The sequence below is a fragment of the Euprymna scolopes genome, chromosome 18, assembly GCF_053919585.1.
Source record: "Euprymna scolopes isolate OS-2025 chromosome 18, ASM5391958v1, whole genome shotgun sequence".
Taxonomy (NCBI): Eukaryota; Metazoa; Mollusca; class Cephalopoda; order Sepiida; family Sepiolidae; genus Euprymna; species Euprymna scolopes.
Genome location: NC_136499.1, coordinates 60830641 through 60839581, shown reverse-complemented (window position 1 = coordinate 60839581; position 8941 = coordinate 60830641). Strand labels below are relative to the sequence as shown.

The following is an 8941-nucleotide window of genomic DNA, read 5'->3' as shown; positions in this document are numbered from 1 at the left end:
TATGTAATTTCAAACAAATGTGATATATGTGTCTGACAGTGTTCTTGGTTAGGTTTTATGTAGGAATACCTTCGAGAAGTATCTATAATGCAAAATCTAATGAATCAGATGAAAGAAGGAACAGTCGACTTTGACTAAAGTTATCACTTTACACAGTCTAACATCAAAAGTGCATTTGAGAAGTTTTATTACCACACAAGCGGTAAAGTCATACATATAAAATCAACAGTAGATTCTTTGATATGACGACGACGCGTTCGAAATGAATCTTCTATTTAGAGCAGCATTGAAGCATAATACTTGACTTTTGCATCTAAAACTTTTACGCAAGCCATTCTATATAATCTATATATATATATATATATATATATATATAAAAGCGAAAATGTATGTTTGTTTGTTTGTGTGTATGTGTGTATGTTTGTGTGTCTGCTAAAAACTTTCGACACACGCGACGAAAATTTACAAACTCGGTATCATATCGAAGCCCCTTCCTTCGCTTGAAAAATATCGAAAACTTGACCAAAAACGTTAACTTTTTCACCCCGAAATCGACAAGTTTCCACAGGGGGGGGTCAACAAAAACGGGTTTCTCGTAACGATGACCGATTCTACGCATGCGTCAGATAACGTCATGACGTCGTGACCTGATTTACTTTAAATAGTTGAAAAACCGAGTGAACTTTATCTACGTCGCTTTAGCGCAGTTGGTTAGCGTGTTTGTTCAATATTTAAACGTTTTGGGTTCGAATCGTGGTGTGAGATGTATTTTTTTTTCGATTTTTTAAATTTAAATATTGAACCCTGTGTTATTTAAGCCATTTTTCACGTAACGTTCGTTTTCCTGTTTTTTTTTTAAATTTTTTTTTTTTTTACTTCGTTTATTCTTAGCGACACCCGGGTATCCACCGATTTTTTAAATTTTAATATCGAAACAGGCTTATTTAAGCCATTTTTCACGTGCTCGTTTTCTATTTTCATCGTTCGTTTGCCTTGCGTTAGATTTTTTTGTGTTTTTTTTTATGTTTTGATTACCCACCCCGCTTAATTAAAACGTTGTTTTCTTTTCTTACTTCGCTTATAACAATGCTTACATCGTCGTCGTAACGCTCGACGACTTTCAAACATCTTTCACTAACTCATTCTGGCTGGCCGATTTTATTTTCAAACTTCGCCTCAGGGCATCGGGTTCGATCCCCCACCCCACCCCGGTTTCTTTTTTAGTTAACACCACACACACCTACAAACACACGGGCAACGTCCGGTACCCCTGCTAGTAGTCTTATAAAATCAACAGTAGGTTCTCTACAGTGCAACGTAGACTATACTCTATTGTGGACTAAATCACCGCAAGAGGCATATGAAGCTTCTTTCCGATGCACCGCGATGGGTCCCCAACTAGAACAGACAATCGATTTGATTAAAAAATGGGCTATTTTACTGATTTCAATGACAGTAAAAATATGGGAGTGTGAAACCAGCCAGAGTCGGGTCTTCCTGCTAGTATATATATATATATATATATATATATATATATATATATATATATATATATATATATATATATATATATATATTTCCATTACGCAATTTTGGATTTTAAAATGCGTAATAGAAACATATTATAAGGTATTTACAGCTTCTCTTCCAATTTTCGGATTTTAATCATGTCAAAATGCACTTTATTTTCGTTTAATGGATTGATTGTTGCTATTTTTCTGAAGAATTAAGAGCAATATAAATGCACTAATTAATATAATTATTAAGTGATTGATTTTGCGCTACCAAACAGATACTGTCATTGTAAATGTCACCTGAATGAAAGGAATACATTATAAGATGGTCAACATCATGAACTTTGGGATATAGTCTTTTGTCATTGATTCACTATGCTGCTCTTTAATTACATTGAGCTTCTTAAATAAGGATTGGTATATATTATAAGGTACTAAAATATATTTCTATGGAAATACATATATATACATATATATATATATATATATATATTTCTATGGAAATATATTTTATATATATATATATATATATATATATATGCGTATATCGTCATATAATGATTAGATCACTCTGACTGACGTTAAAGGCATTTAGTAAGAATAAATGTTTAATTTCGACTGTATCTCTGGTGGTTGACGGTAGTCGAATAGTTTAGTTCCTTGCTAATGAAGCCAGGCATGTCTTCTGTTGCCAGTGTTCGAGTCTCTCGACTGGCGTTAATCGTAACACTCTGCACTGATGATTCCAGAATGGATGAAACACTAGTCAGTAGGTATATATATATATATATATATCAGAATTCATATTTGATCTTTTCATTTTTATGAATTTCATCTTTGAGCAGGGTTGTAGATTCAACAAATTTTACGCAGTTTAAGAGACGTATTTATAGTCGGCAAATAAATTACTTGCGAGATTGCGTGTGACTGCATGAAATCTTTTGTGAAGAGTTTATTCATAAAGAAATCATTCAAGAGCACATATACACGATTTAGGAGGGGAAAAACCTGAATAGTTTCATTTAGTGTTTTTCGTTGACAATCCAAAATTTCTTGTTGCTCTACCCCTCCCTCGATTTTATGTCTGAAATAAATTACTATTTTTAATACTATTGTTGTTCCATCTGTTACTCGGCCTAAAAAAAATTTAATATACTTCTATACAGGCGTAAGAAATGTATAATCAAATTTTCACACAAAAAAAAGTTTTGATAATTGTGAAAATCATTCAGAATGTTCAGGGATTTATGGAACTTAGAATCTTTTGGAATCTATTAGACTACTTGTAACGTGGCACACGTTTACTCGCGTGTTAACACGTAGGGACCCAACATGTTGTAAGCTACCTCGCAAGGAAATCAAGACAAGGAAAGCTCAACTCACTTTCATCCGTTGAAACAACGACATTTATTTTCCCGGCACTTTTCCGAATAAGGCCTTGTTTCTTATTCAAAACTGTCGCTCTTGACCCACGCATCTATCACTGAACATGATTTTTATCATCATTCTGCGCACACGTTCTTATAATTTTTCTTTATAATTTTTGTCTTTATAATTTTTGTCTTTTTCCCTGCCGGGACGTCACTTCGCACATGGCTCGGTCATTTGCATACAGCTGTCAGACGTGCCTCCGCGATCTGTTACATATTTAAGAATCTGAGCATATTTAAAAAATCCCACGTTATTTGCCTATCATTTACGGCTAATTTCTGCCTGTCAAGCAAAACAAATACCGTATATTTTGGCGTATAAGGCGACCGTCAGATAAGACGAGGTACAAAATTGGAGCAAATTTTTATAAGTTTATCATATACAGTGTAACCCTGATATAAGAGCCCAAAATATAAGAAAAACCTATATAAGAGAGATTTTCTCTGATCCCAAATTAGATCCTGTGTTAATTAACAGTATAACCCGAATATAAGAAACAGGATATTAGTGTAACCCGGTATAAGAGAGATGTTGGTCCGGGTACGAAGTCTCTTTATATCAGGGATACGCTACACACACACACACACACACACACACACACACACACACATACACACACACACACACACACACGCACACACGCGCGCGCGCGCACACACACACACACACACACACACACACACACACACACACACATATATATATATATATATATTATTTTATATTGGTTGTATAAGACGACCCCAAATTTTTTAAATCTGATTTTTTTTTAACTTTAAGGATCGTCTTATACGCCGAAATATACGGTATAAAAAGCTGATTTATTATAACCTAATTGTCTATCTACCGTAGCCTTTGTTTAATGTGTTATCCTGGGTTGTTGCTTGCAATGGAAAGACCTTGCCACCTTAAATTAATAACACTGTTAATAAATATTTCTGACTTTTTGACATGTGGATTAGTAACTTGTGTTATATCAATTATTATGGCCACTGTTCTCATCTTCGAGATTATTCCGAATATGTTGCAGTCTTTGTAACCTCCAACCTTCTTCAGGTACATATTCTCAAACATAGGGATCTTTACATAGAATGTGTACAGAATTTCAAACGGGAACTTTTATTTAATCTGTAAGAACTCGTTGCGCAACAATTAGAAGTGCTGATCAATTATCAGTTCTAAATGATAGTGTTCTGGCGGTTGAAGGTTCAGTTTCAAAAGGTGTAATACTAAGAGTACAATTACAAATTATTTAAGATATCTATTCGACTGTCAGACGGAACAAGAACAATCTCCCTCCTTCAGTGGAATAAATAAAAGGTTCCATTCGAAATCGCATACAGATTTCCGAGATCTATATAAAGATTCCCAAGAAGGTCGGAGGTTATATTAGCCAAAAAAGAATTGTGAGAATAATATTTAAGATGAGTTAGATAGTCCGTACATTGAAAATGTCAATAGAAATCACTCGAGACAAGGCATTTGATGTAATGAAGCTAAAAAAACTACTCGTTCAAGGTGAAAAAATAGCAAACAATGTGGATAAAATCCAACCCAGAAAATAGCAATTCTTCCCTTTGTCAGAAATATTTTTCATGATACGTGAGAACTAAAGGGGGAAAAAAAAAAGAAAAGTGAAACGGTCAGGCGAAATCAAACAAAAGGTCCATTTTCTACTTCCCTCGCATATAAGCATATACAAATCACCGTTAAGAAACTCGTTTTTTTAAATATACAAAACATGTTTAACATCCAAGGGAGGTTTAATTTTAAAAAGAAAAATAAACAATAAAATCGATTATAAAAATCATAAGTGTTATACAGATTTTGTGGACAGTGACTATTATTATTGGCTCACAAGGAGCTTTCACGCAGGTCATCAAAGATCTCTCTTTGAAAACAACCAGTGGCGTTTCCTGGAAGCCGTGTGACAACAAGTCTCCTCAGATTTCCAGTACTCTACACCCCTTTCTATAACATCTGCAAATAAATTTGCGTTACCGCAACAGCCGCTTACCATTGATTTCTCGCTCGCAGTGGCCATTGGTCTCCATTGGAATTTTAGTGGCAACTCCCCAAGGTCCCAGTTCTCTTCGCATTTGTCCAGCGGATTCATTATTTATTATTATTATTATTATTATTATTATTATTATTATTATTATTATTATTATTATTATTATTGGCTTACAATGAGCTTTCACACAGGTTATCAAAGATCTCTCCTTGAGAACAGCCTGTGGTGTTCCCTGGAAGCTGAGGGACAACAAGCCTCTCCGGGTCTCCAGTACTCTTCACCTCTTTCGATAACATTTACAAATAAATTTGCATTATCGCAACAGCTGCTTGCCATTGATTTCTCGTTGGCAGCGGCTATTGATCTTCACTGGAATTTGAGTGGCAATAAGCCTCCCCAAGATCCCAGTTCTCTTCGCACTTATCTGGCGGATGTCTGGTTAGTTCCTCAGTCTTTCCTTTCTCCTTGACTCTACTTGGTTATTTGGTTTCTCTCTTTTTTTGGAGGGGCAGTGATGTGGTAATGGGAGAATGGGGGGGGGTAGAGAACTTATAGATATGTGGTTTCAGTGTTCTTGGTTCCATGTAGTGTTTCATGTTTTGCCTTTGCAGCAGTTTGTTTTGCCCGCGTTTGTTGCTCCTGTCTGTTAGTTTCCACATTCATGGGGGTTTCTTAATATTTCAGCTGTTTTTATTATTATTATTATTATTATTATTATTATTAGCAGTACCCGTGGAAATTCCATGGTGCTTGAAAACATCAACCTTTACATTAGCAAACACCTTCTCATCACATAAGTAAACAATTAATATGAGGCTGTCCTTCAATAGAATAATAAGTGAAATATTAGTTCAGATCAGACCGTGAATTACAAAACAAACTTTTTTGTAGACAAATATGGGGAACTAATTCAGATTATTACAGTGAAACATCTAAGTATGTTCATTTTCAAATCAGTATTAATTATGTCACTCTCTTTTCTACATAATCTAATAATTTTGCATGTAAGTAATAAGAGTTGATAGAAACATGTTACATCTAAACTTTTTGCAAATTTTTCATAGTGGTAAGAAAATGGGGGTCAATTTGCAATGAGATTTAATGATGCAACGAATCAGTAAGTAGTATGATTGGTCGTATTTGTTAAAGAATTAAAACAGCAGGTTTTTGGCAGATTATATAGCAATACTTAAAATATAGCAACACTTAAAATATAGCAACACTTAAAATATATTTCATGAAATCATTTTTTTTTAATTCATTATGAAATTGATTGTCTGAATTTCTTTAGGTGTTTTCATGATTATTATTGTAGTTTTCATGATTAATTAATTATCAAAGTGTTCATGATTAATTAATTATTAAAGTTATTTGAACTTTTAATCACATCTTTATTGTTATCCTAGTTATAGATATTGATTGTTGGAATAAATGAAAATGTTTTTATGCAAAAAAAACTATGTTTTTATTTTGAATTTTGTAATAAAGATTTAGAAATTCAGAGAGTTTTTTCTTGAAATATAGTTAAAAAGATAAATTATTGATACAGATCTCAATTAATTCCTTATTACTTCTTGATAATATAAACAGAACTTACCTGGAGTTTCTATACCAAATCATTTTCCTCAAGAAATACTATGTGTTATATGTTTCAGGGTCTTGTGTAATTAATTCATAAGTGATTGTGTAAGTCTCATTTAAACACATTCAAATCCAGATTCGTTTAATAAGCTGTATGACCTAAAGTAGGTTGTCCATTTAAAATTGAACTTTTTGTCAATGGGATTGGAGCTGCTCTGTTTTATAATAATTTTACAATATAAGACAATCAAAATGTTATGATTTCTTCAAATATATATTTTCATACAACTCCTGTGTAGAGGAAACGAAATTTTTACTCAAATGTAAGTTTGAATATATCCAATGAATTTTTGAAAAGCAACGAAAACTGTATATTTAACACATCACCAGAGTATTAGAAATATTATCAATTAAAAATCTTACTAAATTTAAATTACAACTGATCCAACGAAAAATCTGATATTTCATTGAAATAAAAATAGTTTTTCAATTCTAATCAATGAATATTTTTATGAATATTTATCAAAGTTAAACTAAATATACTTTTCTATCTCTTTGTTAAGACCTAAAAGTGAAAAAGTAATTGAATGACGTTTCATGAACATTTTTAAAAATGTATGAAATCATAAGCTTTTCTTAATATTCCAATGACGTCATAAATATAGAAGATTTTTTTAATTATTAAATAAAGATTTTCCAATACAGAAAATGTTTTCTTTGCTTTGAATTTCAATCTATAAATATTTGGAAATGCAGGAGATTTCCCCCTAACACCTCACCAAATACAGACTTTACAATGTCATAGAAAACTTGAATTTTGTTTTACATTTAAGATATATTTCCATCAACAAACAATTTTAAATGGTGAAGAAATGTGCTTTCTTCAGATTAATGAAGATTCTTCAATTTACATTTCAATTATGTGCAACTTTAATGTTTTGAATTTTTCTTTAAACATTTAATCAAATATTTTTCCTTAAATTTAAAATCAATTGTACTGCTGCAATGAATTTTTTTTTGTTTATTTTTTAGTCGTGATAGATATTTAGAAAAAATATCTCTCTGCAAACTATATTTTTAGTGTAAGTTTTTCTTTTTTGTTTTTTTTTCCTTGGCTGTTAGTTTTCATGATTTAACTCGTATATAAGAGAGACTACGAGCTCTTGAAAATACAACATCTAATTGTCCATGGCTAAACACAGGCTGTGGTAGAAACAAACCAACTTTTTTCAAATGTCTTACCTTGAGATTTATTTATAGTCATTGCATATCATAACCGACTCGGAAACTGATTTCTTTCCAAACTTGGTATTTTACCTCGCTGTACATACAGCGCCTCGTCTTCCCAAATGGTCACCCATCTGGTACTGACCAGGATCGACGTTGCTTAACTTCACTACAACTGAGGAACTCCATCTACCTCCTGAATGTTAAGTGTACATGTATAATACTTCGGGCAGATGGACACCATCGCCTTGCTTATTTCGACGTCACCATTGAATAAGGTGTAGCACCTGTTAGCCACTCTTTGATGTTGTCGAGATTACCATAAAGAGTTATCTTTCAGCCAGACACGAAACCGGCTGCCAAACATTTTTGTCTTTTCTTCTGGCAAAACACTCAGCCGTTGACAGAGACTTGAAAGAAGACTAATAGGCGAATGAAGTCAGTACACAACACGCTGTTGACAGACATGACACGTCGTAAGAGAAGCTTTACGACGGGAGCGTCTCACGTCGAAAACAAAAAAATAAATAAATAAAATACGCATAAAATACGTTTATAGACAAAAATTTATTTTGTTTAAAATTAATACTTCGGAGATAGATTCCATTCTAAGAGTTTTATATATTTGTTTCTTTTTTGTTTCTCACCATAATGTTAAATTGAAGAAAAAAACAGTTAGTAAAGAATCCGCGTGTTGTCTGTCTGCGGCTTTATTTTGAAATGCCGGAAGAATACACTTGGCACACGTGATATGAAAGTCAGAGTTGTGTTTTCCGTGAGAAAAAATTTACATTCTGAGGATAGAATCTATCTCCAAAATATTAATTTTAAACTAATAAATACCTGTTTATTTTTAATATTACGTTGTAATTTGACTAATAAACGTATTTTATATGTATTTTATTTTAAAATTCAAACAACGCTTCTATCACAGAAAACAAAACTCTGACTTACAGATAATTATATTTGGAACCAATCAGAGAATTTCTGAATGATTTTTCCGGGAGCTATATAAATACTTTGAAAGCTAGATTTCTCTTCAAATAAACCAGTGGAGTCCAGTTGACCCGAGACCGCATGTCGGTGTCGCTGGGCACCCTTCTGTTGGATGCTCATCTCTGCAACATATATATCCAACCATGCACGCATAAACATTAACAAATACAGATACACG

At 32.8% G+C, this 8941-nt stretch overlaps 1 long non-coding RNA gene across 1 annotated transcript in view; it reads right to left on the bottom strand.

Moving 5' to 3' along the window:
* LOC145297906 (uncharacterized) overlaps nucleotides 1-7068 on the bottom strand; it is a 41030-nt gene extending 33962 nt beyond the window's left edge. Inside the window, exon 1 of the long non-coding RNA XR_013870350.1 lies at nucleotides 6557-7068. This is a non-coding gene — a long non-coding RNA (uncharacterized LOC145297906). The remainder of the gene's footprint in view (nucleotides 1-6556) is intronic.
* Nucleotides 7069-8941: the final 1873 nt, after the last annotated feature.